General features: G+C 50.7%; 1 long non-coding RNA gene across 2 annotated transcripts in view; it reads right to left on the bottom strand.

The window, feature by feature from the left end:
- LOC127487799 (uncharacterized) overlaps positions 1-6,384 on the bottom strand; it is a 53,997-nt gene extending 47,613 nt beyond the window's left edge. For both annotated transcript variants that reach the window (XR_016235040.1, XR_016235041.1), the window contains exon 1: positions 5,153-6,384. This is a non-coding gene — a long non-coding RNA (uncharacterized LOC127487799). The remainder of the gene's footprint in view (positions 1-5,152) is intronic.
- Between the last annotated feature and the right edge of the window lie 20,125 nt (positions 6,385-26,509).

Raw genomic sequence — 26,509 nt, 5'->3', positions numbered from 1 at the left:
CAGAGAAGGGAAACAAAAGAGAACTGAAGGACAGTGTGTGTGCCTCTGAGAAGGGTAGATGGAGACCCACAGACGGTGAGCTCATGCTAACCCCACGGTGTGTGTGCCTCTGAGATGGAAGATGGAGACCCACAGACGGTGAGCTCACCCCACCCCATGGTGTGTGTGCCTCTGAGATGGAAGATGGAGACCCACAGATGGTGAGCTCGCCCTGCCCCATGGTGTGTGTGCCTCTGAGAAGGGCAGATGGAGACCCACAGACGGTGAGCTCATGCTAACCCCACAGTGTGTGTGCCTCTGAGATGGAAGATGGAGACCCACAGACGGTGAGCTCACCCCACCCCACAGTGTGTGTGCCTCTGAGATGGAAGATGGAGACCCACAGACAGTGAGCTCGCCCTGCACCATGGGAAGAGAGGAGTGAGGGCCCTCGCACTGCCCCTCCACAGCTGGCTGGCTCTTCGCCCCAGTGGGGATTAGCTGACAGCTGGATGTCACCCGTGAGTCCCAGGGCACAGCTGCCTCTCTCCTGTGCATCTGAGGAACAGCTGACGCCCCTCAGTGGGTCCCAGGGGACTCCTCTTGGAGGACTCAGTCTCAGAGACCTCGTGAGGTGCTGGCAGAGGGCCGGCTGTCACCCTCTCAGCGAGGTGCAGTTTTACAAAGTAGAGGCCGGGACCCACCCCGTCCCACGCTCAGCCCTCAGGCGGCGTCCATGACCCCCCTTCTCCCCTCTCATCATTTCCACGTTCTGTCTGTCTTGAGCTATGCTCTTTACATAGCTTTACAGATAATGTGAGCCCATGCTTGGGTATAACACGCTACATATTTTATAGAACAGAATTCGGGGTGGGGGGTGAGGAGTAAGTTAATAGATTCACAGGCAAGAGAAGGCAGGAACGTGGTAGCTGTTAGATGACACAACTGACAGCCAAGTCCACACTGCTGGTTTCTATGAGGGCCACGAGCTGAGGAGGAAGGAGTTAAGGCACCTGTCCATTCTGTATTTCTTTCCCAGTAACTGCAAGGAAGAAGACAAGAGGCCCAGACTAATCTCCTGTAATCACACTGCTGACTGTCTCCCTGGGAGACAGACTTGTATTTGCCAAGAGGTGGGACGTTCTTGTCTTTGGAACGCTCTTAGCAGAGTCTCTGGATCAGGATTGCGAAAGGCAGAATAAAAGCCCACCCCCAATAAAAAATGTTCATATCTAACCTCCCAAACATACAAAATCAACGTTACCTTGCCAGGAAAACACTCCACAAACCCTTCCTTGCCTCAGGGCCACACTCAGAACCCCATTCCCCACCAGCACGAGGTCGAGAGCTCATCCTGACAGCCTGCACGCGGTCATGTGGCATAGTACCCTGCCCTCATGCTAACTGGACTTCAGAGCACAAAGTGACCGGTTCCCGAGATGACCTCGTGAGGCAGAGGTAAGCCAGAGGATCAGCAGCAAACCCCACGGGGGAGCAGCCAAGCCAGCGATGGTTCAGGGACGCGGGGGCCTGTGGAATCCCTCCAAGTAAACATGAAGTAACTGTGGTTTACACTTGTGCCACTAAAAAAGGCACAGCACTTAGTAGGGCTCTTTGGATAGGGGAGGGGAGGCTGAACCCTGCTCGATTTTGGAAAACTACTCCCATTCATCAACGAGGTGAGTGATGGTTGCCAGTTTCTTTTAGGGTCCAATTCAGAACAAAGTTCTGCAGCCGATGAAGTTCTCAGTCTTGGGCCCCAAAGACATGTGTGCTGAGGCACTTGCTACGTGGGCTGCAAGCCCAGTAGGAGAGGCGCGGTAGCAACCCCTGGGATTGCGCGTGGGGACAAGGCCTTACGGGGATGCCTCTCGTCACTTGACAGGCAGCTCCTGGGGCCGGCGCTGTGGTGCAGCAGGTTAAACAGCTGCCTGCGATGCCCGCATATCATGTGGGCACTGGTTTGTGTCCCAGCTGCTCCACTCACGATCCAGCTCCATGCTAGTGTGCCTGGGAAAGAAGCAGAAGATGGCCCAAGTCCCTGGGCCCCTGAACCCACATGGGAGACCCAAAAGAAGCTTCTGGCTCCTGGCTTTGGCCTGGCCCAGCCCTCACTATTGCAGCCATTTGGGAAGCGAACCAGCAGATGGAAGCACTAGCTCTCCACCTCTCTCTCTCTTTTTCCTTCTCCATCTCCCTCTGCCTCTTTCTCTCTAACTGTCTTTCAAAGAAATAAGTCTTCAGAAACGGAAGGAAAGAAGGCAGGAAGGAGAGAGAAAGCAGCTTCCACAGAGCTACCACAGCCCACCAGAAACTGGATCTGAGCGTGAGAAAAGACGGACTGCGTGACTGGAGCTGTGCGTTACAGGCTTCGTCTGGCACTGGGAGTCAGATGAGCGGCGCTCGGTGGATCATGCAAGTCAAACAGCTGTGAGTGGAACTGAGCAGCCCGGAAGGCAGGATCAAGTGCACGGTTCCCTGCCGGACTCAGGGAACTCGGTTCCACTGCAGCACCTTCAGCTGCTCCACCCTGAGGCCTCGCAGGGACGTCCCTCTGCCCTTGTCTCCTCACGTCCAGAGCAACCAAGAACAGGCACCAAACCAACAGAGACACTGGGCACAAAGTTAGAGACGCCCGTGTTCTCCTGCATCCTTTACTCTGACTCATAGAACAGTCTCGTGTCTGACGCCTGGCTCACACTTTGAGCCCCAGTAGCCTGTTCACACAGCATCCAGAAGGAGCCTTTGAAAACGTAAACTATGCTATAACCTAGCCCAGTGCATTCAGAACAAAGTCCCACGTCCTTGCCAACAGACAGGAAGCTCTGTAGCCTCCGGGCCATGAGCAGCTCAGCTCAAGTCTCCAGTGCTGCCTCCGCACGAGGTCCAAGCTGACCACGCCGACCACCACGCCTGCTCTCTCAGTGCCCCCCCCCCATGGCCCCTGACCTGCTGCCCTGCACAAGCACAGTACCCGGACGTGCTGGTGGCCCGTGGGACAGGTGGCGACCTCCGGGCAAGCCTCTATTGTGTCCTCCTGGGCACACCCTTCTTCTACGAGGATTTCTCATTGTGTACAGGGGTAAGAAATCCTTTTATAAAACATAATCATGCAGGCGCCGTGGCTCAATAGGCTAATCCTCTGCCTGCGGCACTGGCACACCGGGTTCTAGTCCCGGTCGGGGTGCTGGATTCTGTCTCGTTTGCCCCTCTTCCAGTCCAGCTCCCTGCTGTGGCCCGGGAGTGCAGTGGAGGATGGCCCAAGTGCTTGGGCCCTGCACCCCATGGGAGACCAGGAGAAGCACTTGGCTCCTGCCATCAGATCAGCGCAGTGTGCCAGCCGCAGCGTGTCAGCTGTGGCGGCCATTGGAGGGTGAACCAACGGCAAAAGGAAGACCTTTCTCTCTGTCTCTCTCTCACTGTCCACTCTGCCTGTCAAAAAAAAAAAAATCATACAAAATTATTATGCTCCCTACAACTATTAACACAATTTTTTTAAAAGCTCAGTTAATTTCCACCCCCATCTCACCCTTGCTTCCTGCCCCAAGACACCAAACGTTAACAACTGGCATTTTCTTTCCATGCCTTTTTAACAAAAGCACCAAAACACAGCATTGTTTTTAACCTTGACAATTTTAGTGTTTTCTAGATCAACAATCCTAGTGTTTGCTCAGGGAGAACAAAATGAAACAAAGCCCAGGGCAGCTGAATGAGGCACACACAAATAACTCCATTTCTTCTTGACAAGATGAGCACCCCCGCTCATGTATTATTTACTGGAAACCTTGCACACCGAAGCTCCCACAGCCGCCGGTGACAGCACGGGTCAGGGCTGAGGGCGCGTGAACCGAGACCGAGCTGCCCAAGCCAAGGCAAGCAGCGGCTGCGAGTGGGCCCGGGGCGCGCTACACTGTGCAAGTTGTCCTCCACCATGCAGCCAACCAACCAGGCTCCTGCTCAACAGGTGTGGCCGCCAGCAGCGCCCGACCTGGAACTGAAGCCCACGTCTGTCTTCCAGACCTGCGCTGCCCTGCCTCAGCCCCAGGTGTCACAGCCCCGCGGAGCCTCAGCCAGAGAGGGAAGAAACCTGCGCTGGTGGAGACAGGCTGGCTCCCTCCACGGAGACCTCACAGAGGGCAGCCCCCGCACCCCCTTACCAGACACTGGCAAGTCTGGCTCTTGGAAAAAACAAACAAGAAGTAACTACTTTTCATTTCCGAGCTTCATTTTTAGAATCTAAAGAGAAAGCGTTTTCTAACCAGGAACAAATAATTTCTTCATTTTCCACTTCGGCCACACGCACTGTTACTGTTGTGTTGCAGGAGCAGATGCCTCAGCCAGTCTGGCTCACTGCCCAGAGGCAGATAAGCGCCGCCATGGATTGCCTGCCCTAGACTCTCACGTGGGCCTCACACCCCACTGCCTTCCCACCCCACCCACCCCTCAGCCACCTGAAAGCCCAGTTCCAGGAGTCCCCTCCGCCTGCTGCCCCCACCCCCACCCCTACCCCCATCCCTCCTAAACTATAACAAGGCCTGGCCCCTGGGTGTCGGGGCCTTCTGCCACGTGTTCTGTCATGCACACGTGGGCAGATGGTCGCCCACCTCTACAAACTTACTTTCTCTGAACAGATTCGGTCTGGCTGTAAATTTGTACAGTGCCTCCTCTCTGGTCTGCCTAACATTTATGGTGCCCGTGTGAGGAGGCACCAATCTGCAACTCTTTTCCTAACAGTGCTGAAACCAAGCTTCCGTGCCGATTTCCACGGGATTCCGGGCGTCTGTGGTTCTGAGTCGTCTGCCCACAGGTTGAGCAGGGCCCAGCCCTGCGGCCTGACACACACTGAGGAGACTGCGAGGGTGTCGGCCGCCACCCGCCCCCACCTGCTATGCAGCGGGAAGGCCTTGCTGTCCGTCTTCCTGGAGACAGCACCGCGCACCGACTCCAGGCCACACCAGTGTCACCCAACCAGAGGCGGCGGCAGCCCCAGTGTCACCGACCTTCCTTCTCCTAAGAGCACTGGCTGAAACGTCAGGTTGAAAAACCCACAGGTGCTCAATGTTCAACACTTGTCACTCCCTGCATTGGATTCATTTCACATAACTCGAAACAGAGACTTGAACCAGAACCCTGGACCCTAACCCCATGTATTTCCGGGGGCGAGAGGCTGTACCTTCCCCACAGGCTGCAGAGCCCGTGGCCAGTGGGGTGATGACTCCCTGGGCAGGCGCGGCACTCCCAAGTCCGGCGCCACAGGGAAACGCTGCTGGTCCCCAGCTCCCGTGTGAAGGCGGGTCCATCAGTTTCACCCAATCACCAGGTATGGGCTCAGCACCTGCCATGGTCCCCACCTGCACATTGGAAACCCAGCTTTGAGCACCAATCAGAAACACCCGGGGCACCGTGATTCCAATGGCAGCAGCTGCGGGAGCAGCAAAAGCACCCAGAGCTGGTCTCCCTCCTCCCAGACTTTTCCAGAACACATTTATAGGTTAGGAGAACAGAGGAAGGCAGGAGAACACCAGTGAGGGGGCCACGTACAGCTTAAGAGGGATCCGATGTCCACATGCACGAAATTACTCTTCATTCTGATGGACACATCGTTAATGCCAGTCCGTCCCCATGACTGCTCTACAAACCTTGATTTATGGGGAGAGCAGCTGAGGCGGGGCCCGATGCAGCAATAAGACGATGTTACCTGAAGAGCACTCGCTTCCTTGCACGGAAAGCCAGGAATCCCCGGCATTGACAAGGGACAGCTTTAATGGGATCGGAGCCCTCCGGAGCCTGCTGAATCCGTGAATCCAGCTCCGAGTTTAGTTCACTCGGTCTGCACTGCTCCTGTCCGAGCAGTAGAACCAATGCCGGCGCAGCAGCTGACCACACAAAGGGCCTCTCGGCCGATGTGGCTGCTTTCCTTGCAAACCTCGACAGCCACAGCGGAAGAGACGGGGCCAGGTGTCACCTGGCTCTCTCCTCGCAGGAAGTCACACCTGTTTCACGCCCATTCCGATTCCAAAGACTGAGCGATTCAGGCCCCGAGCAGCACAGCAGCTCCTGGGGGAAGTGTACTTGCTTAAGACAGGGAGAGCTACCGAAGGTTTGCGTCCCCTGGGAAACTGGGTAGGAGGATTCCGGTGTGGCCGGAGGCACTGCACAAACGGACTCGGAGCTGGGTCGTGCAGTCTGTGGGGTTTCCCGCTCCCCTCTGTCTTGCAGGTGTGCGTGCTCCCTTCTGAGCAGCATCAAGCTAACCCCCTAAGCACGGTGGGAAAACCGGTAATGTGGCCCAAACCACGCTCTTCTTTAACACTCGCATCTCGGTGGAGCTGCTCTCCTCTGCCACCGCCACTCATCCCCTTCGTCTGGGACAGAAGGAGTTTAGATCACATTTGAAATCATGTAATAAAGTGTGCATTTTAGGGTTTTTTTAAAAGATTTATTTATTTATTTAAAAGCCAGAGTTATACATAGAGACGAGAGGCAGAGAGAGAGAGAGAGAGAGAGAAAGGTCTTCCATCCGATGGTTCACTCCCCAGTTGGCCGCAATGGCTGGAGCTGTGCTGATGCGAAGCCAGGAGTCAGGAGCATCCTCCGGCTCTCCCACACAGGTGTTCCACTGCTTTCCCAGGTCATAGCAGAGAGCTGGATTGGAAGTGGAGCAGCCGGGTCTTGAACCAGCACCCATATGGGATACCAGCACTTCAGGCCAGGGCATCAACCCACTGCGCTACAGCGCCGACCCCATAGGGGTTTTTTAAGGTTTGTTTGTTTCTTTGTTTTGTTTTGTTTTAGTTGAAAGGCAGGGGTGGGGCCAGCACTGTGGCTCACTTGGTTAATCCTCCCCCTGCAGCACCGGCATCTCATATGGGCGCTGGTTCTAGTCCCAGCTGCTCCTCTTCCAGTCCAGCTCTCTGCTGTGTCCCGGGAAGGCAGTGGAGGACGGCCCAAGTGCTTGGGCCCTGCACCTGCATAGGAGACCAGGAAGAAGCTCCTGGTTCCTGGCTCCTGGCTTCAGACCAGCGCAGTTCCGGCCGTAGCAGCCATTTGAGGGGTGAACCAATGGAAGGAAGACCTTTCTCTTTTCCTCTCTCTCTGTCTACAACTCTACCTCTCAAATAAATAAAAAAGAAAGAAAGGCAGGGTGACAGAGAGGAAAAGAAAGAGATAGACAGGAGACAGAGATCTTCCATCCATGCACAGAACCAGTGAGCAGGAGGCCCCTGCACCTGCCTGGGTGCTGCACAGGGCCCCACTGTTGCCCCTCGCTCTGCAGTGGGGGACAGCCTGCACCTCCCTCCTCCGTGGCGCTTGTGGTATCACTGCCCTGCCGGTTGTACCCCCAGTCCCGGGGGAGGCTCGGCTTTCTAAGACCACACGGCACGGGAGGCGGTGGTTCAGGACGCAGAGGTGAGGAGAGCCCGTGAGCCACAGGTCGGGCGGGGGGAGGGGGAAGCCTGGCCAGCCCAGCTGCAGGTAGCTTTGAGGAACGGAAAGGGGTCCTCTGGTGGGGCAGCAGTGATGGTGGCAGTGTGGTGAGGGGTGATCTCTGCAGGACTGGGGAGGGAGCGAGAAATCCGGAAACAGCTGCAGCAGGGGGCGCTGGTGGGCAGGGGAGCCTTAGGGAGGACAGCGAAGGTGGAGTGAGCCTGAGCTGGACCACAGCCCTCCCCTCCTCAGCCGGCTCGTGGCCACCACCAGGCGTCCTCCCGGGAAAAATACAGTTCTTGGAACTATTAAGTTAACTAATCAAATTAACTGAATTTGCACAAACCATTCTTATGAACGATTGCTTTCCATGCAGTTTTTAACTTTTCACTATGAAGGTTTACGACTCTTTGCCTATCTATAGGCAGAGAACACAGTTGTTTAACAGTTTGTTCATCTGCCAGTGCTGCGGCTCACTAGGCTAATCCTCCGCCTAGCGGCGCCGGCACACCGGGTTCTAGTCCCAGTCGGGGCGCCGGATTCTGTCCCGGTTGCCCCTCTTCCAGGCCAGCTCTCTGCTGTGGCCAGGGAGTGCAGTGGAGGATGGCCCAAGTGCTTGGGCCCTGCACCCCATGGTAGACCAGGAGAAGCACCTGGCTCCTGCCATCGGATCAGTGCGGTGCGCCGGCCACGGTGGCCATTGGAGGGTAAACCAACGGCAAAAGGAAGACCTTTCTCTCTGTCTCTCTGTCTCTCTCTCTCTCACTGTCCACTCTGCCTGTCAAAAAAAAAACAAAAAAAAAACAGTTTGCTTATCTATGAGTTGCAACATTTAGACACGGGGTCTCCAGACCTCTTTTGCCCTCTTGTGTGACCCCTGCACACATCAATGTCCAGTCTGTGCGCATCCTCAGGGACCAGAGTGGCCCTTACATACCTGTTGGCTGAGCCTTCCCAGCAACCTTGTGAGACTGAGTCGGCAGGACCAAGAGGCGTGGTAAAGATCGGTAGCTGATAAGCAATAACCCAAATGCCGGGGGAACTCCACTCAACCCTCAGAGCATTTTCTTCACACCAGACTGTGCCTCAGTTTAACCCGGGCAGGCTGCGTGCAGGTGCGGCGGCTTGGCCGCTGCTACTACAGCTTGGATAGTTTTCCTACCAAATTCTTGGAGTGGCCATGGTGATGAGAGAATGGAAACTCAGTCCAACCGGGTGCTTAGAGGTGGGTCTCCCGGAAAGTGATTGGATTAGGGACTAGGGTGGGGCCCATGACTGGGGGCTTTACAAGAAGAAGTAAAGGGGCCAGAGACAGACACAGAGAAATACTTCTCGCTCTGCGATGGGACCCAGACAAAGCCTGTCTGCATGCTGAGCCTCCAGGTCCGGGAGCTGCAGGAAACCTCCTTGCTGTGTAAAGTTAAGCTGCCTCAGATACTTGGTTATAGTAGTGAAAGATGACTGATGCCATCGCCTTTGATTTCACTTTCACTTAAGAGTGGAACAGGAAAGCAAACCTGTGTCTCAGGTCAGATACAGGATCCCCTTAGAGAGACCCTGCCTCAAGCCCGGCTTTCCCACAGTCCTCACAGGGGGACCAGATGCCCCTTGGGGGAGCACAGTGTGGCTTCTGGATGGATGAGTAGATGTTCTGTCAGCACAAGCAATCAGGCGGGAACCCCCCCCCCCACCCACAGGATACAGCAGAAAAAATGCCTGTGTATTGGGTATGCTATGAATTGGGGGGGGGGGGATGAGAAAGACAGAGGGAAAGAAGGAGAAAGAGGAAGAAGAGGAGGAGGAGGAGAGGAGAAGGGGTGCAGAAAGAGAGAGGGAGGGGAGGGGTAAAAGAGGAAGGGAGGGAGGAAGGGAGAGGGAGGGAGGGAGGGGGAGGGAGGGAGAGACCAACTAAAGCCAAGTCTGTGCTTCCTGCTTCTGCATGAATCACTGACCAACTCCCTTTGCTGATAAATAGGAGCTCTGAAGAGCTCTATTGCCTATATCTTTAAAATAGCTTCTACTTTTCGGTGCACTGAAAATGTAACTGTCAAAGTAGCTGGCACATTTCCCTGTCAGTTCCACTGTCTTTCTAAATCATAGAGGATACTGTTCCTCCCCTATTTTAAAATGCCTTGGCGGCTCAGGCTGCCTATGGCAGCAAATCTACATTCTTCAGCATCACATTCAAGCCTTTAATATTTGAATCAAGCCAACCATTCCAACCTCAGGGCCTGTCACTCCCTGCACCTGCTGCCATTTGAAAATAGCCCGAAAGAGTCACCACTCCCCAAGCAGGCCTGGCCGCCAAGCAGCTCGTCTGTGCTGGCCCAGGGCCTCCTTCTCCACTGCTGTGCCTGTTGAATTTCTATTTGTCCTTTGAGACCTATTTCAGAACAACCTCTCCCTTGAGGTCTTCTTCTATGACCTCTCAGCCTCACCCCACTGGGGACCAAGCTGCCAGGCCATGAACCTGCAGGCGACAGACGCAAACCAAACCCAAAACACAGAAGTCACCTTTTGAAAGCACCTCTCTCCCACCCTGTGGACTGCAAAGGATTTCACAAAATGAGAATTTCATCTTCCCTGGGACATCAGTGGCAGATTATTACTTGGAATACTCAAGGTTTCAAGTTGGGTAGCCCAAACGAACTGGGGTGAACAAGAGGCTGAATTTACTGCTTCACACACCTGCAAGGTTGCTTCAGGGAAAGCCGACTCAGCACCTCTGCTGTGACCTGCACCTGCTGTCTTCCTGCCTTGCTGCTCTGCCTCCAGCACGCACTTGTTCACCAGGGCTGGCCGCTTCTGTGGTCTGGGGAAATGCAGCTATCGGCAGCTCCACAGGCTACGTGCATTTCTTCCTCCTCTTGCTGGAAAAAAAATATGATTGTCCTAACAGTCCCCCAGATTCAATCCAATTATACTAACCGTGGTGAGCTGCCCACATCTCACTGAGCCCAGTGGGATAAATTCACCGACTGTCTGACTGCAGGCTCAGGTTGGCTCGGAAACTGGAAACCAAGTCAGGTTTCCAGAAAACACATAAAGCCCGACGTGGGAATCTGGGATTGTTGGGAAGGACAAGCAGAGTTGTTGACAACCAAAGTCCACTGCAGTCTGCACAAGTGACTGTTTTCCAAGATAAAATCATCCTCAAAAGCCTTAAGCCCTTCACAAATATACTCACGGGGGTTCAAAAATGTCTCCCCAGCCATCCAAGAAACGAATGCTCTCCCTAAACCCTTACCCCGCGTCCACAAGAAGCCGCCACATTACTGTTTCCTCAGCGAAGTGGGATTCAAAGCTCCTCTGGAAGATGGATGACGATGACAAAGGAGCCCTCTCCAGAGCTGGCCCAGGACGCAGCGGTCAGTGACGTCCTGCAGGCGGAGTGGTCCAAGTACTGGAGGGCTTCGTCTTTCCCCCAGCTGCTCACCAGGCCCCGAGAGTCCTTGCCTGCGGCATGAGATCGGAGCGGAGGCACAGGCAGTCTGCCTCCATGAACCCGTCTCTCGCTGCTCCAAGGCAGGCCGTCCACAGGGGCCCTTGGTAAGACCAACCCACCGAGCTGAGACAGACATGTTTTTAGAATCTGTCTGAATGGCAGCCGGCTTTAGTCTGGAGAATTCAGAGCAGCTGCCCACCTGGCAAACGGTCCCGGTGGACTCTCCCGAGCTCTTAGATGACCGAGGTTTATAACCTTCAAGGGAGTCAGACTCAGTGTCCGTTCGTCCTGTAATTTTCGGTTGATCGAGGTGCTAACTCCAGTTAAGATTTTAATGACCCTGAGGCAAACTGCTGTAACAATGATCCCCATGACTCACCCCTTCCTGTCCCCTTGCCTGTTGGATAACTATGCGATCTCTGAATCTCATTACTGGCCAAGCCCCTCTCCTTCCCCTGCAACACACACGTTGAGGCTGAGCACGGCCATGAGATTTGCTTTGCCAAGAGCATGTTCCCAAACATAATGCAACAGACACCAGGTGAGCCTGCTGTTGGAGCTTGCCCTTCCTTGCTGCTGGGTATTTTCCACCACCATGTGTGATAATCCAGGTGGCTTCTAGGATGTCACAGGTACAAATTCCACCTGCAGACTACAGGTCAGGAGTTCCCACCATGCAGCAGAGAGAAAGGGGGAGACGCTCCCTGAAGAAAGTCACGTGTTCCTGAGCTTCATCAGAGGAGAGCAGCAGCCCCAATCCCACGTCCCTGCGCGTCTGCTGCACACAGAAGTGCGCCCCCACCTCCCACCCCCACACACACCTGCAGCACTCAGGAGCTCCGCAGGGAAGCGGCTTCAGAACGAGTCACGGCCAGCCGCTGAGGAACATCACCAGCAGCTTCTTGGTTCTGATAGGAAGTAAGCAGAACACAGCTTGTAACTTGCAAACCCCATTCAACATCGGCGAACTGCCAGGACACCCTCGCCCTGCTGGCCAGGACCACTCGCGGCTCCTCTGCCCCACGGCTGCGTGCCTGGGGGTCGCCCAGCCTCCGGGTTCCTGCTGCTCGGGCAGCGGAGACTGAGCCTAGATCGGCAACAATGCCCACGGGCCCTGGATCTTAGACAAGCAGGTGCATTTTGGGTTGACTGGTGCCTTCTCATGTGGATCGCTTGGTGACAACATTCAGATACGCCAATTTCAACAAGACCATGAGCTCCCAGACCAGGCTTGAACCGAAATGCGGTGTAGACATCCCAGATGTTCAGACTCTGCTCTACAGCTCGGGCAGGTGAGACCTCTCTCCCTTAACCAGCCCACAGCAAGGCTCCAAAGCCAAGTGCAAACTGCACTTGGGTATCTGCAGGCTTGCATATTCCCAGCAAGCAGTTTAAACGCCAAGTGGAGAGTGGGTTATTTGTGCTCCACAAAAGAGGCTCCCAGTTCCCCAGACAGCCCATCCACAGAACCTCCCGTAAATCAACCTCAGTTGTGTGGCCTGAGCCCACCCCGGCAGGGAAACCCCCTCCAAAGTGCTGGAGCTGCTGCAGTCACAGAGAATTACTGCAGCTCACGCTGGGGAACTCCCCTGTAATTGGACTTGCAAATGAAGCCCAGGAGCACCTGCCTAACTCAGACACAGAATTATCCTGGAAACGCACCCGGACTGCTGTTCCCACGTCAGTGTTCCCTCCGCTTCATAAAAGCCCTGAATTCTATGACTCAGCAGTTATGAGAGACCCCAGGGACGCATGCTCTGCTTGGGTGGATGCAAACATTTAGTGTGTAACGCATGGGCAAATATGTGCAGTGCTTGAATGCAAATCCACCCTCCCGGTGAAGTGCTGACTGCAGAATGCAGAGTAATTGGTCTTCATTTTTAATCAGCCGACAGGCTGACTTTACAAAAGCTCCAGGAGAAAGCCTGCAGGTAATTCAGTGATGTCTACTTCCACATACCTGGTGCCACAAAGAAGCACGATCAGAGCCAAAGGCAAGGCCTCAGTGCTGGGAGGTCCCTGAGAGCCACTGCTGCCTGGGGCGACAGGGCTCTCCCGAGCTGTGATGGTGTTGTCTGTGAATAGAGTCTCCCCTCCCCTGTGCTGTGTTCTACACAGCTGTGCACACAGCCTGGTCCCCCTGCTATGTTGTACATGGCTATGCACAGAGCCTGGTCCCCATGCTGTGTTGTACACAGCTGTGCACACAGCCTGGTCCCCATGCTGTGTTGTACACAGCTGTGCACACAGCCTGGTCCCCCTGCTATGTTGTACATGGTTATGCACAGAGCCTGGTCCCCATGCTGTGTTGTACACAGCTGTGACACAGCCTTGTCCCCATGCTGTGTTGCACATGGCTGTGCACAGAGCCTGGTCCTGTGCTGTGTTGTACATGACTATGCACACAGCCTTGTCCCTGTGCTGTGTTGTACATGACTATGCACACAGCCTTGTCCCTGTGCTGTGTTGTACACAGCTATGCACACAGTCTTGTTCCTGTGTTGCATTGTACACAGCTGTGTACAGTCTTGTCTCCATGCTGTGTGGGGGCACAGCTGTGTACACAGCCTTGTACCTGTGCTGTGTTGTACACATTTTGCACACAGCCTTGTCCCTGTGCTGTGTTGTACACATTTTGCACACAGCCTTGTCCCTGTGCTGTGTTGTATACATTTTGCACACAGCCTTGTCCCTGTGTGGGGAGCAACTCGGACTAGACTAAGTTACTGGAATTAAGACTTATTCTATGCATCTGCTCTCCCACAATATGGCGCTGGGAAGGGAGAAACAGCTTCTACGCAGCTGCCTCCAGTTCAACCAATAAACTGTAGGACCTGCTCCTGATTGGAGGAGAGCAGCGTACTCGGCGTGTGGGTAGCAGAGTTGGGATTGGCGGAAGAGGACTATAAAGGAGGAGAGAGACAACATGCACCAGGAACATCTAAGGGGAACATCTATCTGAAGGGACACCTGTGCAGCCCCCGAGAGAGCCAGCCGGCGGTGTGCCGCTCCCCCGCGGAAGTGGGGAATGTGGCAGGGGGAACTGCCCTTCCACGGAGGTGGAAGGGACGGTAGCCAACCTGGGAAGAACCAGCAGCAAACCCGGGGAGGGCCGAGCAGACAAAAGAACAGCGCAGGGTCCTGTGTCGTTCCTCCATGAAGAGGGGGAGCGACATCCCTGTGCTGTGTTGTACACAGCTGTGCACAGCCTTGTCCCTGTGCTGTGTTGTACACATTTGCACACAGCCTTGTCCCTGTGCTGTGTTGTACACATTTGCACACAGCCTTGTCCCTGTGCTATGTTGCACACAGTTTTGCACACCTGTGCACGCAATCTTCTCTCACCCTGTGCCATGCTGGTGTACTGTTACAGCTCCACCTTTGCTCAGGGAGTACTTCTGAGATGAGAAGGTTTCTTCATATGGAACAAGCAGGCCAAATGAAAACCTAACGCCCCATTTAAAAAGCACAGAGCCCGTGGCTATGATGCCGTGCTAGCCTCTCTGCTTGCCTGGCACTGCGTAAGCACAGCAGAAGGAGCCATGCTGCATAGTCTCCATGCCAGCCTCCGACTCTGAAACTTCAGGCATCTATCTGTGAGGAGCGCGTGCTCCTGCGCTCTGGGGTTACAGCAAGAACTCTGCTGCAGGCTGCGTGCCACCTGTGCGAGCCTCTCCATGAGCCGGTTCCCTGAGCCTCAACGCCACCACCTGTAAAGTGGATTCGGGAAACAGTCACGTGTTAACGCTGTGCACGGTTATCAGACAACTCACTCCAAGCGTAAGTAAGGCAGCCCTAGGCAAAGCTGTCGAGGACGTCAGGATCGCCAGGACCCCTTCTCGCATCTTTTCACTTTCCTCCAGTTTCACACCCCTGCATTCCCGCTAATTCCTTCCAAACATGGTGACCCAGCTCACTAAGACGCGGGAGACACAGATGCTGGCAGCACCGAGAGGCTACACTGCATACTGCACTCACTCATCCCCATCTCCACTGCGACACAGACACGAGATCCCAACTCTGCATGCCTAAGACATGAAACTGCATTCATGACCATGCGACTATATACATGACCATAAGACTGTATCCTTGACCATGAGACTGCATATGTGACTGTGAGACTGCACACATGACCATGAGACTGCATTCATGACCATGAGACTACATGCATGACCATAAGACTGCACACATGACCATGAGACTGCACACATGACCATGAGACTGCATTCATGACCATGAGACTACATACATGACCATAAGACTGCACACATGACCATGAGACTGCATACATGACCATGAGACTGTACACGTGACCATGAGACTCTACACATGACCAAGAGACCACATCTGTGACCAGGAATCTGCATACAGGACCATGAGGCTACATACATGACAGAGACTGCATGTGACTATGAGACTACATAAATGACTGAGACTGCATGCATGACCATGAATCTGCATACATGACCATGAGACTGACTGCATACATGACCATGAATCTGCATGCGTGACTGTGAGGCTGCATACATGACCGTGAGACTGTGTACATGATCATGAGACTGCATACATGAGCATGAGATTACATGCATGACCATAAGACTGCATACATGACCATTAGACAACATACATGACTGTAAGACTGAATACATGACCATGAGACTGTACACGTGACCAAGAGACCACATCTGTGACCAGGAATCTGCATACATGATCATGAGGCTATATACATGATCATGCGACTGCATACATGACTGTGAGACTGCAAATGTGACTATGAGACTGCATACATGATCATTAGACTGTATATATGACCATGAGTTTACATACATGACCATAAGACTGCATACATGACCATGAATCTGCATGCATGACCGTGAGACTGCACACATGACTGTGAGACTGCATGCATGACCATGAGACTGCACACGTGACCATGAGTTTACATGCATGACCATAAGACTGCATATATGACCATGAGATTACATACATGACCATGAGACTGCATATATGACCATGAGACTACATACATGACCATGAGATTACATACATGACCATGAGACTGCAAACGTACCATTCCTGATGTCTCAGCTACGTCTGTTTCTCTTCACTTTCATGGTTCTCCCTTCATCCCGGGCACCGTCACCTCTCTCCCTGAGCGTCTGGAAAACCTCCTATCCATCTCCTGGACCTGTCCTTGCCCTCTGGCTGGACAAGGAGCAGCTTACTTTGTGGTGTCGACTGGGTGGGATGAAGGAGAAACTAGACACTGATGCACACGACTGTGGCTGTGTCTGTGAGGTGTTCAGCACACGAGATCAGCACAGGGTCCAGGCAGGGGTCTGGAGGGACGCCAGGGGAAGGTGATCTGGTCTCCAAGAGACCCGGATCACATTCCACTCCTCCTAGGACGTCAGCTGCTGGCCCTGGGACTCCAGGACTTCTGCTCCTGGCCCCTTGGCTGCCACTCAGCTTTTGCCCTTGTGAGACCCATGCCCTCAGCTTCCTTGGTTCTGAGAACTTGGACTTAAATGGAGCCATGCCGGAGCATCCCAGGGTCTCCAGCCTGCAGGCCACCTGGGGCTTCGCAGCTGCCAAGCCTCCTAAGAAATCCCCCCTTGTCTACCTGTCTACCTGTCCCATTGATCCTGTGTCTCCAGAGTACCCCGGCGAGTGCAGGCCGTAACCAGCAGGAATGCTCTGCGCTCCCTCTTTAGTCCGTATAACTGAAAGCAGTGACCTCCATGGAGGGGAGCTATAGGACCACAGCATGAGTGAGAAATAAACCCTTGCTAGGTTCAGCCACTGAAACTTTGGCATTTATGTGGGGACACTTCAAAAATTTCATGGAAAACTGAAAATAAACGATGCATGTTTTGATACAAAAGTTGCTTTAAATCCATGCAGTTTTATCACAAACACATTTGTCCATAATGCTTTTGAGGACACCCTCACGTGCACGAATTTCAAAATTTTTGCACCAAAATAAACTTATCTTTTAATTCTATTTTCCAAGAACTTTTTAAAGTTCCTTAGCGCTTTTGCCCACTGACTAATCCAGTGTCAGAATCCCTGGTCATTCAATCTCGTATCATCTTGTACTGTCATGTCCCTGATAGCTAACACAGGACTTGATACCTAAAAATCACTCACAACATATTTATTATATCAGCAAATACGTGGTAAATTACCAGAACAGATAGACTAATGATGATACCCTTCCAAAGACATAAAAAAAAACGGCAGACAACAAACTAAATTCTGCTGCTAAAAATTCATAGCAGACGGACGGGTTTACGGTCACCTCCGACAGGACGGCGAGCACTTTCCTTGTCTTCCTGGGAGAGGCGGATGGAGGAAAAAGACAGAAGACTCCCTGGGGGATTCTCTTGGCGGAAGACAGAGCAGGGGCCTCCCAGGAAGCCCGCACAGAAAGCTGGCTGTGTGGACGCACCGCCCACAGACATCCAGGGTGGAGGAGGAAGCACACTCGCCTTCCAAACACAGACACAAATGTAGAAGACTTGGAATCAAACTAACCACAGTGCAAATGTTTCCTTTATTATCTTAATACTAAAGCATCTGCTGTATCAATAAATTAAAGCAGCAACAAACAACACAAATATCCTTGAGGCTTGAACGTGGCACAAATTATACATAATTGTATTGCAGAATTCAGTTTCTAGAAAGTAGTATTTTTTTCCTCTAATGCGGTCCTGAAGTCTCATTTACAGAAACTTGTGGGCACTGGCAGAGGCCCCTGTGGCTCCTGTCTGACCTGTGTCCAGTCGATTCCTACGACGCGTGCTGTGGAGGAAGCCACACCCAGGAGGAAGTTACATTCCAGTGCCACTCAGCAAGACACAGGAGGCAACAGGAGCTGATTGCTACTTACAGATCCCAGAGAGAAGAGGGGCGCGTATCTCACCGGGCCAACAGGAAAGGGGGAGGCATCTGGAACGTTCCACCCAACCAGCAGGCAGGAACAAGCGACGCAAGGTGCAGCCCCCGTGGGTCTATGCCTGTCTGGGGGTCGGTGGACACTGCCCAGGCAAGTTGCCCAAGCAGAATCCTCATCAGTGGGTTTAAAGCGAACAGGCCCAAGTCCTGTAGGTCACAATAACACTGAGGGACATCCACGATGCCACATCTACCCATCCAAGCAGGGTGTGAGAAGACAGCTGCCCAGCAGGGAGGTGATCACTCACATGGACATCCAGGCTGACCACACTGAGATACTGGGAAGAGGTGGAAAATGGGAAACCGAGTCAGGGCGACTGAGCCCGGTGTTGGGGTAAGAAGGTCCAACTTACATTCGAAGAGGACGGGTGCTGTGGCAGCAGAATTCCAGCAATTCAGTGCAAGCGCATCACTCTGAACACAGTATCTCAGTCTGCTTAGAGTCAGCTGAGCTCGGTCATCTCATTTTTAAAAAGAATTCCGTCTGGAGCTGCTGTCATGGCACAGAGGGTTAAGGCGCCACCAATTCGAGTCCTGGCTGCCCCACTTCCAATCTAGCTCTCTACGAATGCAGTTGAGAAAACCGTGGAGATGGCCAAGTGTTTGGGCCCTGCCACCTACGTTGGAGAACCCCAGATGAAGCTCCTGGCTCCTGGCTTCCGCCTGGCCCAGCCCTGGCCATTGCAGCCACTTAGGAAGCGAACCAGCAGACGGAAGATTCCCTCTCCCTCTCTTTCTGTAACTAATTCTGCGTTTCAAATCAATAAATAAGTCTTAATGAAAAAGAAAGATTTAATTCCAAGAGCCAACACAAGGGAACGACCCTGGGCAGGCCGCCCCAGCAGGCAGAGGCCCTGTGTGCAGCCCACCTCCCTCGCACACGCATCCAGCCCTCCCACGCTGCATCTGGAAACTGCCTGGAGCAGCTCCCTGAGAGGCAAAAGCTGCAAAATTAAGATGACAAAATGACAGCTCAGATTGTACTCACTCAGGGCCTGGAGAACATAATTAAACAAATTACCTTAGGCAAAATGTGCATTCACAAGCCGCATCAGCCCGCGAGGCACCGCATCAAAGGCCTCTGTGCCTACAATGACCATCACAGGCAGAGGCACAATGGCAGAGGCAGGGAATCTACACGTGACGCCCGGAGGCAAGCAGCAGGCAGTGGGGAGGTGAGTGACACGGAGAAGGCCTGTGCAGGTGGGACATTTGCACAAGGGGACAGCAGTCCAGCATGGCGCAGCATCAGGGGAAGGTGGGCAAACAGGACACAGGAGCGGCAAAGCCGGGCACTGGTGGTGGAGTGGCCACCAGCTCTCCAGGAGACCCTGGGCAACAGACCTCTCTCCCTGAGTCCAAGGCGCATCACAGTCAAACTGTCAAAAAGACAAGACCAGGAGAACCCCACACGTAGAAGAGGAAAGAGCCACAGGTAAAGGAGTCACATAAAAGGGAGTCTCCCTCAGGCTAACAGCAGATTTCTCAGCAGAGACCTCTCGGGCCAGAGACAGCGACACAAAGTCCTACGAGACAAAAACTGCCTGCCAAGAACACTACACCCAGAAAGGCTGCCCGGCAGAAATGAAGAATTAAGTATTTGCAAGACAAACACAGACTGATGGAATGTGTCACCACCAGACTGGCCCTACGAGAGAGCCAACACGAGAAGCCAAAGATGATGACCGCTGTCACGGGAACTCACCAAGGACAAAATTCAGGAGCAGAGCACAACAGCAGACACACAATAGAGCATCCAGCCCTGTCTACACAGAGACCACAGAACCGCAGAGTGAACAACGGGAGAGGTGGAAAGGAACCAAGAAAGGGGGAAAAAAAAAAAAAAACCAGAAAGAAGGTGGCAGGAGTGTGTCTTTAAGTAAAAACAACCTTGATATGTAAACAGTTAGATTCATTAGTTGAAAGACAAGAGACTGGGCAGGCGCCAGCACCCCGGGTTCTAGTCCCGGTTGGGACACCGGATTCTGTCCCGGTTGCTCCTCTTCCAGGCCAGCTCTCTGCTGTGGCCAGGGAGTGCAGTGGAGGATGGCCCAAGTGCTTGGGCCCTGCACCCTCATGGGAGACCAGGAGAAGCACCTGGCTCCTGGCTTCAGATCGGCACAGCGCGCCAGCAGTAGCAGCCATTTGGGGGGTGAACCAACGGAAGGAAGACCTTTCTCTCTGTCTCTAACTCTGCCTGCCAAAAATAAAAATATAAAAAGAAAGACAGAGACTGGCTGAGTGCATTTTACAAAAGATCCAATAACACACTGCCTCTGAGAACCTCTCTCCACCACTGCAGAGCCACGTGGACTCAGTGAGGGGAGGGAAAAGACACACTTGCACACACTCCCAAAGCCAGCACGCTAAGAGATGTGCTAATTAGCTTAATGGGCCCATCCCACTGTGTGTGCAAAACATCATGTTTTCTATAGCAAAACATCATGTTTCACTCCATAAACAAACACCTTTTTTTCAACTTAAAATCAAACAATGAGGTAAATTTCAAAAATGCATTTCCAAGGGGCCCACCCACAACTAACTAGAGAGTAAGAACCCACTTAGAGCAAGGGAACTCAGCATGGAATGTTCAACCTTGTCCCCTGTGGATACAAAATATTCAAAAGATTACGGGTGGCTACTCTATCCGGGACTCTGGCCACCTGATAAGCAACAGCAGAGAGAGCAAAGAAGTTTAAATGACTTGGAATGATGCTAAATCCTCCCATGGTTTTTCTACCAGATTTCATAACTGAATCAGATTTCCACACCTTGATCTTTTTAGTCCCAAAAAAGCAGTAATGAAACCTAGAAAATCCCTAGAAAATCTTTGTAACATCATCAATAACTGATGAACAACTTACGTATCTTTTGCGCACTTACCTTCAGACCAGCAGAGTGAGTTTGCTAGACCCACCCAGAACAGACTGTGTTACGTCAGCCCAGGTCCCTGCAAGAGGCACAGTGTACGTGGAACCATCCAGTTAAACGGCCCAGACTCAGCAGGTTCCAAAAGTCACGGTTACACTGGCAAACGCAGGCCAAAGATAGGAGGCAGGCAACCAAATACTAGAGTACACCAAGGCACATCCTTGTGGATTTTCTTTTTTTATAGAAAGCTTTTATTTAATAAATATAAATTTCATAAGTACAACTTTGGGATTTTATTGGTTCTTCCCCCCATACCTGCCCTCCCAAACCCAAACCATCCCACTTCTCACTTGCCCTCCCATCCTGTTCTTCATTAAGATTCATTTTTAATTATCTTTATATACAGAAAACCAACTCTATACTAAATAAAGATTTCAACAGTTTGCACCCACACAGGCACACAAAGTATAAAGTACTGTTTGAAGACAAGTTTTACCATTAATTCTCATAGTACAACTCATTAAGGACAGAGATCCCACATGGGGAGTAAGTGCACAGTGGCTCCCGTTGTTGATTCAACAATTGACACTCTTATTTATAATGTCAGTAATCACCCGAGGCTCTTGTCGTGAGCTGCCAAGGCTATGGAAGCCTCTTGAGTACACAAACTCCGACATTATTTAGACAAGGCCATAATCAAAGTGGAAGTTCTCTCCCCCTTCAGAGAAAGGTACCTCCTTCTTTGGTGGTCCCTTCTTTCCACTGGGATCTCACTCACAGAGATCTCTCAGGTAGGTAACTTTTCACCACAGTGTCTTGGCTTTCCATGCCTGAAATGCTCTCATGGGCTTTTTAGCCAGATTCAAATGCTTTAAGGGCTGATTCTGAGGCCAGAGTGCTGTTTAGGACATCTGCCATTCTATGAGTCCGCTGTGTATCCCGCTTCCCATGTTGGGTCATTCTCTCCTTTTTATCAGTTTTTATTAGCAGACACTTGGTCTTATTTATGTGTTCCCTTTGACACTTAATCCTATCATTATGATCAATTATGAATTTAAACTGATCACTAACTAGTAAGATGGCATTGGTACCTGCCAACCTAATGGGATTTGGAGTCCCATGGCACATTTCCAGCTTTACCATTAGGGGTAAGTCTGAGGAAGTGTGTGCCAAACTGTATGTCTCCTCCCTCTCTTATTCCCACTCTTATTTTTAACAGGGATGAATTTTGAGTTGGATTTAAACACCTAAGAACAATTCTATGTGAAGTAAAGAGTTCAACCAACAGTATTAAGTAGAAAAGAAAATACTGAAAAGAATATTGGAAGCTGTTCCTCGTCAGGCAGGACAAGGGCTGATCAAGTCACTGTTTCTCATAGTGTCAGCTTCACTTCTACAGGTTTCCTTTTAGGTGCTCAGATTTTCATGATACCTGTAATTCATGGCAATCGGACTTTCAAAAGAACTATATTTGTTTCTGAAAACAGCACCTTTCCAGTCCAGCTCTGACAAACTCTCATCTTCTTAAGCGTGTTCATTAACTGTTGGTGCCTGCCATGCCTGATGTGCCTGGTCACAACAAACAAAATCAATCATTTCACACATGTCAAGCCTGGTGGGAATTCCAGAAAATTCTCCACTTCTGAGTGAAAACCATGGCCCTATCTACCAAGTGGACTCATTCTAGACCGGGCAGGTGTGAGTCCATTTGTCCGTCTTGGCACCCAAACCCAACTCCCTGATCCACTCTACCAGGCTGTGGTCCTGTGAACCTGGGACACTGCAGAGTGAGGTGGCCCAGTGACAACACCTTGCAAATCAGGTAGGAGGAGGGTAAGACAAGAGTCTTATTTCCAGGACGTACGGAATCGGCTCTCGAAACGCAGTTCTCCATTCTGGCACATTTACCACGGAAACGGGTGACTGACAAGCCATCACCTGCTTGATGAGACAGACATCACAGATGTGCAGGTGGAACTACAGAAAGCATCCTCCAAGTGGAAACACGTTGGTGCAGAGGATAGAATCACATGCGTTATTCGTGTTCTCTGGAAGGTTTCCAGTTCATCTCCATGATTATTTGGATAACTGAAGCTGGAGATTTTCCTACAAGATTGCTTAAGACAGAAATGCATTTAAAATACCCTAAATAAGAGGAGGAAAATGGCAGATTGGGGAGCGGCATGTTTTGCAGGGCTAAGGAGAAACAGGGAGGATATGTGGGAGGTACACTCTCCATGGAGACGTGGAGAGAACACCCTGGGGGAAGCCCCACAGGAAGAGGGGAAAGGGCGAGAACCTGCGTCTGAGTGCTGACATGGAGCCAGAGCTGCAGACAGCCAGAGCTGCAGACAGCCAGAGCCGACGGCGTTTCTGAGACGGGGGAGGACAGCCTGCATCAAGCCGAGGGGGTAGAGCCCGAGAGAACACGGTGTGGGTCAGGACTGGAGCCCAGGGAGCTGGCGGTTGCACATGATTGCCTGTGGTCTTGCTGGAAGTGCAGGGGGACATTCAATTCAAACCAATCTCCCCAAAACAGAACCTGCGATCTGGCTGGGAGAGGGCAGGAGCCATTTCAAAATTGGACAAACATTACGGAAGCCTGCAGGCACACACAGAACAGCTGACTGAGAAGGGGCACCTGAACACAGCGCCCCAGAGCAGAGGGGGCAGGCGTTCAGCCAGTGTCTCCAGTGTGCCAGTGTCATCCAGAGCTATGAGCGGATGGAGTGGCCTGCAGCCCCCACTGACTCAGAGCCTGGCCGGGAGGTGGCTGGACAGCTAGAGGGGCAGGAGGTGCCCTCTGGACTCGGCGACTGTGGGAGCCTTCTGTGCTAGGACCTTGGGGCCTCAGCTACATGAAAAGGCATAGGGCATAGCTGGGTACTGAGTTGTACCACACCAACCTGGGTGTTACCCTGGAAACTCAGCCCACCCTAGAGCATTGACCAGAGCCCCCTGGCCACACCCACCACACACCTGCTGGTATTCACTGGAAGCCCAGAAGCACAGCACCAAAGATGAAATCCAACAGAAGAAAAAATTAAAAATCAGCTCCACAAATGCTGAAAGATAAGAGCCAAAATTCAAGAAACAAGAATAAGTAAGTCACCATGATCCCCCCAGAGGAACACGAGAACATTTCAATATTAGAATGTGAAGATGAAGAGATGGAGGAAATACCAGAAATGGAATTTAGAAAAGTAATCATAGGATTACTAAAAAATAAAATCAGAAGCAAATCCACAAATTAAAGAAAACCATATATGACATGAATGAAAATTTTTCAGGGCCAACACCATGGCACAGTAGGTTAATCCTCTGCCAGTGATGCCAGCATTGCATATGGGCGCTGGTTCTAGTTCCAGCTGCTCCTCTGCCAATCCAGCTCTCTGCTATGGCCTAGGAAAGCAGTAGAGATGGCCCAAGTCCTTGGGCCCTGCATCCACGTGGGAGACCTGGAAGAAACTCCTGGCTCCTGGCTCCGGATCAGCTCAGCTCCAGCCGTTACAGCCATTTGGGGAGTGAACAAATGGAAGGAAGACCTCTCCCTCTGTCTCTTCCTCTCACTGTCTGTAACTCTACCTCTCAAATAAATAAATAAAAATATTTTAAAAAAGTTTTTCCCAGGAAATTCAGAATTTAAAGAGTAAGCAAAATGAAATTTTAGAAATGAAGAACTCAATGGATCAAGTAAAAAAAAGGAGTGGAAAGCCTTAACAGAAGACTGGGTGAGGCAGAAGAAAGAATATCTGAACTGGAAGACAAATCTTTGGAAATGTTACAGTCAGTCAAGAAAAAAAAAGAAGAAGAAGAAGAAAATAAAAAAAAAAAACTTAAAAACAATGCTGGAGATCTACGGGATACTATCAAATGATCCAACAGATGGATCTCAGGAGTTCCTGAAGGAGCAGAAAGAGAGAACGGACAGAAAGCATATTTTAGTGAAATAATTACAGAAAACTTCCCCAACTTGGACCAAGAAAGGCACATCCAAGTACAGGAAGCACAAAGAACTCCTAACAGACAGGACCAGAAAAAAGTGTCACCACAACACATTGTAGTCAAACTGTCCACAGTAAAACATAAAGAAAAGCTCATAAAATGTGCACAGGAGAAATGCCAGATCACTTTCAGAGAATCTCAAATTGGGCTCACAGATGATAAGAAACCCAATAGGCTAGAAGGGAATGGAGTGATATAGTCCAAGTCTTAAAAGAAAAAAAAACTGTCAACCAAGAATACTGTACCCTGCAAAGCTTGCATTTATGAATGAAGGTGAAATAAAGACCCTCCATAACAAACAAAAAATGAAAACATTTGTTGACACATGTCCAGCCTTACACAAGATGCTTAAGATGTGCTATGTACAGAAACATAGAAAGATAGCCATCTTTATGAAAGAATGCAAAGGCAGAAAATCCACCAGTAGAAGTACAAAAGAAATCCAAAGCAAACAATAGGAATATTTATGGAAAAATGGCAGGGCCAAGTCATTACTTATCAATAGTCACCTTGAGTGTAAATGGCCTCAATTCTCCAGATAAAAGATATAGATTGGCTGAATGGATTGAAAAACAAGACCCATATATGTGCTGCTTACAAGAAACATATCTCACCAACAAATATATATGCAAACTGAAAGTGAAAGGATGGAAAAAGATATTCTAGGCCAACAGAAACCAAAAAGAGCAGGTGTTGCCATCCTAATATCAGACAAAATAGACTTTAACATAAAAATTGTTAAAAAGAGATGAAGAAGGGCACTATGTAATGATTAAGGGATCAATCCAACAAGAAGATGTGACTATAATAAATGTATATGCACTCAATTACAGGGCACCTGGCTACTTTTAAAAAATATCAATAGACCTAAAGGAAGACACAGACTCCAATACAGTAGTAAAGGGGGACTTCAATCCCCACTTTCAGCAATGGACAGATCAACCAGATAGAAAACCAGCAAGGAAACAAGAGAGTTCATCGACACCATAGACCAAATGGACCTAATGGATACCTACAGAACCTTTCACCCCACAGTGACAGAATGCACATTCTTCTCATCAGTGCATGGAACTTTCTCTAGGATAGACCATATGCTAAGCCACAAAGCAAGTCTCAGCAAATTCAAAAAAGATCAAAATCATTCTATGCATCTTCTCTGATAACAATGAAATAAAGCTAGAAATCAACAACTCAAAAATCTCTAGAACATATGGAAACACATGGAGAGTGAACACCATGCTCCTGAATGAACAGAGGGTCATAGAAGAAATCAAAAGATAAATCAAAAATTTCTGGAAATAAATGAAGATGACAATATATTAAAACTTACGGGATACAGCAAAAGCAGTGTTAAGAGGGAAGTTCATAGCAATTACTGCCTACATGAAGGAACTGGAAAGGTACCAAATAAATGAGCTGTAAATGCATCTCAAAGATCTAGAATATCAAGAACAAACCAAACCCAAAACTAGCAGGAGGAAAGAAATAATTAAAATTAGAGAAGAATTAAATGAAATTGAAACAAAAAAAAAATACAAAAGATCAGTGGAATGAAAAGCTGGTATTTTGAACAAATAAACAAACTGATACAACATTGGTGCAACTAACCAAGAAAAAGAAGGAAAAGACCCAAATCAATAAAATCAGAGATGAAAAAGAAAATGTAACAACAGATACCACAGAAATAAAAAAAAATCATCAGCGATTATTACAAAGAGCTGTATGCCAACAAACTAGGATGTCTAGAACAAATGGATAGATGCCTAGAAACATATAATCTACCAAAATTGAGTCATGAAGACATAAGAAAACCTAACAGATAAA

This window comes from Oryctolagus cuniculus, chromosome 6 (assembly GCF_051225735.1).
Source record: "Oryctolagus cuniculus isolate XC-2025 breed Fujian yellow rabbit chromosome 6, ASM5122573v1, whole genome shotgun sequence".
Lineage (NCBI taxonomy): Eukaryota > Metazoa > Chordata > Mammalia > Lagomorpha > Leporidae > Oryctolagus > Oryctolagus cuniculus.
Note: the sequence above shows the minus strand (reverse complement) of the source record. Positions and strands in the feature narration are given on the sequence as shown.